General features: G+C 47.2%; 1 long non-coding RNA gene across 1 annotated transcript; it reads right to left on the bottom strand.

Moving 5' to 3' along the window:
* Positions 1 to 5,348: 5,348 nt before the first annotated feature.
* On the bottom strand, positions 5,349 to 6,051 carry LOC107207972. Its single transcript, XR_001523017.3, has 2 exons — positions 5,799 to 6,051; positions 5,349 to 5,668 (listed from the first exon to the last, which is right to left on the bottom strand). It is a non-coding gene; the product is annotated as an uncharacterized LOC107207972 (long non-coding RNA).
* Between the last annotated feature and the right edge of the window lie 885 nt (positions 6,052 to 6,936).

The following is a 6,936-nucleotide window of genomic DNA, read 5'->3' as shown; positions in this document are numbered from 1 at the left end:
ATAGATTTTATAGTAGAGTGGATATAAAATTTTGAGTTGGATGGTAATCAAATTTAGATATGTCTCTACTAATTATGTTTACAGGCAAAAGAACAACTGTTCATATTTTTCTGAATTATGTGGTCACCAGAGCAGTTGGAGAACAAGTTACAGCAATGTGCTCTTGAGAGCACCTGTGATCAGTCTCATCAACCAGTTTAAGAGCTGAGTAAGTTTTTAAATGATCAGTTTAACTGTCATAACCTTAATGCGGAACAGCATGTCATGAATGTCATGTCTGCTCATGTTCAGATGTATCTGGGTTTGCTTTATATCAAAGAAGAGAAGGGAAAACAGGGTCATCCAATGTGTGACTGGAACATTTGCCCTCCTGTAACAGCAGTTCCTTTCTTGCAGTCTGTTTTGGCAACCACTGTCCACCAAAGCAGTGTGTGCATGCTTTAAGCTTGCATAGTAACACACATTTCATAGGGATGTCATTTCTTCTGGTTTGCTCACAGTCCAGAGCCTAAGAGCAGATAGAGCACCTGTAAGTTCCCCCAACAGAAGCAGTAACTGAGAGCTGCAGAAAATGCCCTTCCCTGGGTCCAGGGTGCTTTCAGAGGGCTGAGGAGCAGCATCCTCCAAGGCTAAGCAAAGAATGAAATGCCAGACTCTGTTCCTCCGTACCTGGGATCACTTCTGCCAGTTACACCAAAATAACAACATGGAGAGAAGATGCCAGTATTTACTGAGATATGGTTGCTTTACAAATCCTAAAAATCTAGACATTCTGACAGTCAGGTTCTCCACTCCTAGGAGAAAAGCTTCCCAGCAAAGTGGGGGGAAAACTTAGCACTAATTTTCCAGTGTACTGTTTGAAATATAGTTGAGATTTCTGCTGGTGTTTTGTTGACACATTTCTATCTGTAACTGTGTTTTTCTGAATGTGTCATCATGTTGTGGTTTTTCATTTACCTCACTTTTTACAACCAAGTGCTACATTTTAGTTTTCCCTGAGAGGTAGTAGCTATTTTAACTGAGATGTCTGAGCCATGTTTATATAAAATGTTTTTATCAGGCTGGATTCTCTTCAACAGTGTTGGTATTTCATGTGAATACTTTTTATAAGCTTCTTGTTACATTATCACAAGCTGGGAAAATATGTGGCAGGTATTACTGCTAGTATGGGCACAATGAGCTGTGTTTTATACAATGATTTTTTAATATAAGGTATAAGCTTTAAAATAATGAAGGTTTAAGTCTAGACAGAAGCTTTATTAAATATGAGCAACTACCACAATAAGGAGTTGCACAACAAAATAAGTAGGGCAAGAAATTCTCAGTGAAGTGGATATAATTCACGTGCAGGAAGATTTATTTAAGCAGTTCAGTGTTGGAAAAAAAAGGAAGCAAAAGCAGAAAGGTATCACTGGCCTTGCATTGTAGTCAGCTTCTGCACACATTCATTTTTAGCCTGGTATGAAGAGAGTGAAACACTGCTCATCATATTGGAAATTCATATGAGAAAAAGACTGGGTAATGCATATTGCATAAAAAGTACCTTTGGATACTAAAGCAAAGGTTTCAGGGCCTCCCCACCAGGACAAGATCTTTGCTCCCCTGCCAGGTCAGTGAGTCTGAGCAGTGCTGCTCCACACAGGCTGGCAGCCAGGAGCTGCCACTAATCCAGCGCTGGGCACTTTCACAGCTCTCAGCCTGACAGCCAGAACTTTCACAAAACGTTGTGCACATCTACAGACCCTGTTCTTCACCTTGTGAGAATGTACCCAGGGAACAGTGTATGGAAAGCAAATTGAGGCTGACTGGCTGCTGTGCTCTGATTCCATGTTTAACACACACTGTAACATAACTGCCTCGAAAATGAATGCCAGGCTGGTACCAAGTTGCTCTGCAACATTCTGGCCATGGGTTTTCTGCTGCCTTTCCCTTCTCACTTGCTTAACACCATTGCAATCTTTAGGCTTTTGTCCAGGTTTTATGCAGAGCTTCAGAGCAACATGACAATACCCAGCCATGCAGAAACCCTGACAAGTCAGAAGGGGACCCTGAAGAAGACACAGCATGGTTTTTGGAGAACCTTCCTGGCCAAGACAGGAATTGAAGAGAGGCACTTAATTACTGGACTCCGTGGGGTAAGAATTGTCTCTCATTCCTCTGTGGAGCACAGAAGTAGGGCAGGGAGAGCAGGACAACATGTATTAAGCTGTTGATACTGTAGAGAAAGGTACACAGCAAAATTCCATTCAAGCAAACTAAAAAGACTATGGACAGGGGTGGAAAAGACCTTAAGTGAGGAAAGACAGTTTTCTGAGAGTGAAGTTCTGGAAAGGTGCAACTGGACCAGTAACAGGGATTTTTCCTCTTTCTGGGTAGATAGTAGTTGCCAGGAGCTGTGGAAAAATCAGTCCAAGAATGTCTCAAATCATCAGTACCATACAGGTGTGATAAAAGTGTAGTGTGAAATAAGGGGCTAGTCAGAGCAGACTGGAAAGGGAGAAGGTTCTGCTGAGATCCTACTGCAGCCCAGGGTGCAGGTCCAAATGTCCTCTCCTGGAAGGTGAATGTACAGAAAGGAGAAGGGGGAACAAGATCAGAAAATGTAGAGAACGAAAGGGCTGTGGTCATTCAGATAGCCGCGTCTATATAAGAATGTAAATACCGGAGAAACAGAGAAGTCAAATATTAAACTAAACAATATTAAACTAAAGATTATTACTACAGGAACAAACAGGTATAAACTGTTTATATATTTTCCAAGCTGTAGATTAAAATTTCTTAATCCTCAGCAAAGAGGAGCTGGACAGAGCCTTTCTGCCCGGCAGAGTGGGCTGAGATTCCTTAGGGGAGCCCCATGCCAGCACTGGGTGATAATGGGCTTGTGCGAGGGCTTGGCTGCAATGCCAAGGAGATCAAACCTCATGGCCTGGTCCCTTTTCAGTCTTGTATTGCTAGGAGGCAAATGATGCTAAAGGGATTTTTAGACTGTTGTTAGCAATTGATTGGACATAGCTATACATTAATTCAATTTGTCGGGTGAGATGGCGTCTTACACCGGTGTCACTTTCACCCTCTTGACAAAAGTTACTCAGAAACAGCCTGTACCCCATTGGATTCCCGTGCCGCCAGTGCTGGGCATTACAAGGAATTGATGACTTTTTGGGCTCCAGCCACATCTGGATGAAAGCTCTCTGGTTTACTTTCTCCTCACAGTGAACCCCGGGAGCCACAAACCATCGCGTCCAGCCCCGAACTGTCTCCCTGAAAACCCAGAGGAGAAGCAAGCACCTTGCAGCGTTTGTTCCGCCGCTGTTCAGGTACGGGCGGCAGCAGCAGCTCCCAGGGCCGCCCCGCTGCTCCCGCCGGGGCCGTGAGGGGAAGGCGCGGCCGGGGCGGCCCCCGCGGAACTACAACTCCCAGCAGCCCCCGCGGCGCCGGGTGGCTCGCGGCCTGCGTGGCCGCCCATGCTTAGTGCACGGTCCCGAGGCTCTGAAACATTCTGTCGTTTTTGGCAAAGAAATGGTGCTTTACATTGGGATAGATCAATTCTACTCTGCATAATGCCATCTTATTGAGAGGGGGGCTTCCCTCAGTGTGAAACCACACAGGTCCTGTGTTATTTCCTCACTCACATTTCCCAACGTACACGTAACCATATTTTTTTTACCCAGGCACTGGAATAAAGAAGGTTCAAAGGCCTTTATTTAGCTCTGGGGAACTGAAATTCAGTACCCTCTCCACAGCTAACAGGGTGCTACGCTCTCCTTTGCCACATGTGCCGTGCATTTCGTCTTCTACTCTTTCATTGCCAGGGACAAAACAAAAGGATAGCTTTGCAGTAGAAAACTGGCATTTTTCAGTACCTAGAAAACAGGGTCTGCTGGTGTCCGATTCCTGTGCTGACTTTTGCCTGCTTCCCCTCGTGTGATAGCAGAAGTTCAGACACACACAGGACAGTCCCCTTGACCTGGATCTACCAACCCTGGTCTCACTTGGTTCGCTGCATGGCTTGGAAACTTTTCGGTTTTGGCTAGAAGTGGGATGCAAATAGTCAAACAAAAGACTAATTCACTTTTCTGCTTTATCTCCCCCCAGACATAATTTCATTATAATTAAATTACCTTACCCCAATGAATAAAAATACAAGCCACAGATCATATTCCACACTGAATTTTTCCACAACCCATTTCCTTAAAATTCCTCTCTTTCAAGGTCCTCTAGAAGGAATGCATGCACTGTGTGAGCCTCACTTTGAATACTCAAAGGATTAACTGAAGAACATGATGAAAGGGAGTATGAGTAAAATAGCTCGTTTATATTTGTATCCTCAAATGTCAGTTCATTACCAAAGTTAGAAACCAGCTGATGCAGAAAACTCATTATGGCTTCATTTAGAATGTTTATTTCTTTAGACACAGAGAAGAATTGCCTTGCTTGGCTCACTTGTCCAACACAGATATGCCACATTTTACAGTACGCTTTGGGATGGGAAGAGGGTTTTGTTTAGGGCACAGTACACTTAATCCTCTATTTATTTTGTTTATCTGCATTTATTTAAATCCCAAAGCAGTGAGGACTGTTACTGCCCTCTGTTCTCAACACTTCTGTCGATACTTGAGTGCTGTTACTTGTAAAGCTTCTGCAAGCTCTGGTTATTTATCTGACAGCACATACATAATACAAAATAAAGTGGTTTGGGAAATTGTGTCTACAGTCCTTTGCCCAAAAGTTCACTTTTCTGGTAATTTTAGTGCTTGTAACTGTGTCCAGTCAGCAGGTAGGTGACCTGAATCCCCATGCAAGCCAGGGTTCAGTAAGGTTTGTCTGGGAGTGAGATGGATGCAAAGCGCCTGGGACAGCCCCATGTGCCCACTCTGGTGGCCAAGCAGACTCTGTCTGTCCATGTCAGCCGGGCACTCGTGTCAAAGCTCTGCGGAAATCAGGCCGGAGTCACCAGTAGGTTCTGTGCAAATCCCAAGGTAATCTGTAAGGTCCCCCTTGCCTTGCAGCAAACAGCAGGAGTGTAATTTGAGTGGCTTGACTCAGAAAGAAATTTTTCAAGTAAAACATCCCACAGATTTGAAATAACCTAGCCTGTTAAGGATAATCAAAAGGTCATGGCATCTGAGTAGTGGCTGGGATGCAGCCCTGGCTGCAAAGCCCATGTGTGGGGAAAGCAGGGTGTATTGATAGTGCTTGCTTGATTTCCCTTGCACTGACAGTGCATCTAGGTAATGCTTACATGCCATTAGAAAACATGAGCAATCAAGGAAATACTGAAGAGATAAAAAAATGGCATAAAAAGAAAAAATAAGTACTGTTGCCAGAAAAACTTGACAACTTTTGCATTAAACTCTATGGGTGAGATTTTATTGCCAGTGGGACACTTAGTAATTTGTAAGCGCTTTGAGTTGATTCTTTCTGTACAGAAAATCCCGTGGGTATGGTTTCCTTGTGAAATAAAGTCTGGAGCTCAGTCGAGTAAGATCCACAGACCCAATGCCTCCATCTCCTTCCTCTCTCCCCAGTGCCGGCGGGGGCACGGAGGGGGTGACTCGGTTGTGCTGTCCTTGGTCACTCGTCTTTCCCATCACCCCAAACCTCCAGTTGCACGACCTCCACAGAAAGCCAAGTATCTTCTACTCACATACGTGTTGACGAACTCATTCTAGGAATGAATTTTTGTAACTTTATCAATTTTCCAACATCTGGCGACTCCTACTTCCTACCTTGCATAAAATTTCCTCGGCTAGGTACTGCAACGTTCGACAACTAAGGATTTGTTTCCTTTCCTTTACCTCTTACACCCCGTTTGGTAGGAGTAGAAAGGCCCACAAGGAGGCCCCAAGAGCCTCAAGTCATGAAGCGAGCCCCGAGCGCTCTCTCCGGCCGTGTGCCGTCGGCAGGTCGGAGCCCGCCCACAGCGGCCCGCGGTTCCCCCGGCGGTAAGCGCTGCCGTGGCTAAGCCGCTCGGCGGAGGCGCCGCTCCCGTCCCGCCCCGCTGCCGTCCGCAGCCCCACGGCCGCCCCCGGTGCCGAGCGGGCCGGCGGCGCGGCGCCTTTAACGCGGCGGCCATGACGCGGGCGGTCCGTGTGTGGCGGCCGCGTCACGGGGCCGGGCGGGGCTCCTCCCGGTGTCACTCGGAGCCGCCGCGGAGCGCCCGCTGCCGCCGGGGGGCGGGGGCCGCGGGCTCCGCCGCTCCGCAGCAGCCGGTAGCCATGCGCTGGTTTAGTTGCTCGTAGGTAGGTTTTTCTGCCTTGCTTCCCCCGCCCCCAGCCAGAACTGACAATGTGGTGCAGTGCGAGCGGGCTCGGGGCTGCCCGTGAGATGCTGAACGCGTGTCACAGCCCCGGCGCCGCCGCGAGAAGCGGAGCCCCGGGAGCCCCCGCCGCCCGGGCCCGGGGGCTCCGCGGGAGGTGCCCGCCCCGAGCCCGGGGGCTCCGGGCCGTGCGCGGCCGCGGCGCGGGGCGTTCCGCAGGTAGGCTGGTGCGGGTATCGTCTGCAGTCACCTCAGGTGAACCGAGAAGTGATTTCAGGGAATGCGTGGAGTTGGTTGGTCAGCGGTGCAGGAAAAGCATCTTTTCGAATAGTTTGTTACTGTTTTCTTGGTGCTTTACGTGCTTCTACGTGTATAATAAAGGGTCTTCTTTTATTTTTATTTTTTTTCCCACAGCAATATTAATTGCTATTCTCTATTTTTGCAAAGTTTTAGCTGAAGAGCATGATTTTCTTATTCTGTACTCCCCAGAGCTTTGAGACATTTCACTGGCATCCATTAATGCTACAGCAAGAACATCCTGAGTCCTTGGTCCGTTCTCTGGTGCTCTCTGAAATAGAAATGGCTTACTTGAGAACAGAAATGCAAGGCTTGGGTCATTTCTGCATGTTCTGAGGAGTGATGGAAAAAGCTATGTGGTACAAGTACTCCAGCATGCT

Source organism: Parus major, chromosome 8, assembly GCF_001522545.3.
Source record: "Parus major isolate Abel chromosome 8, Parus_major1.1, whole genome shotgun sequence".
NCBI lineage: Eukaryota > Metazoa > Chordata > Aves > Passeriformes > Paridae > Parus > Parus major.
The sequence above is the reverse complement of the archived record's forward strand: the minus strand, read 5'-3'. Positions and strand labels throughout refer to the sequence as shown.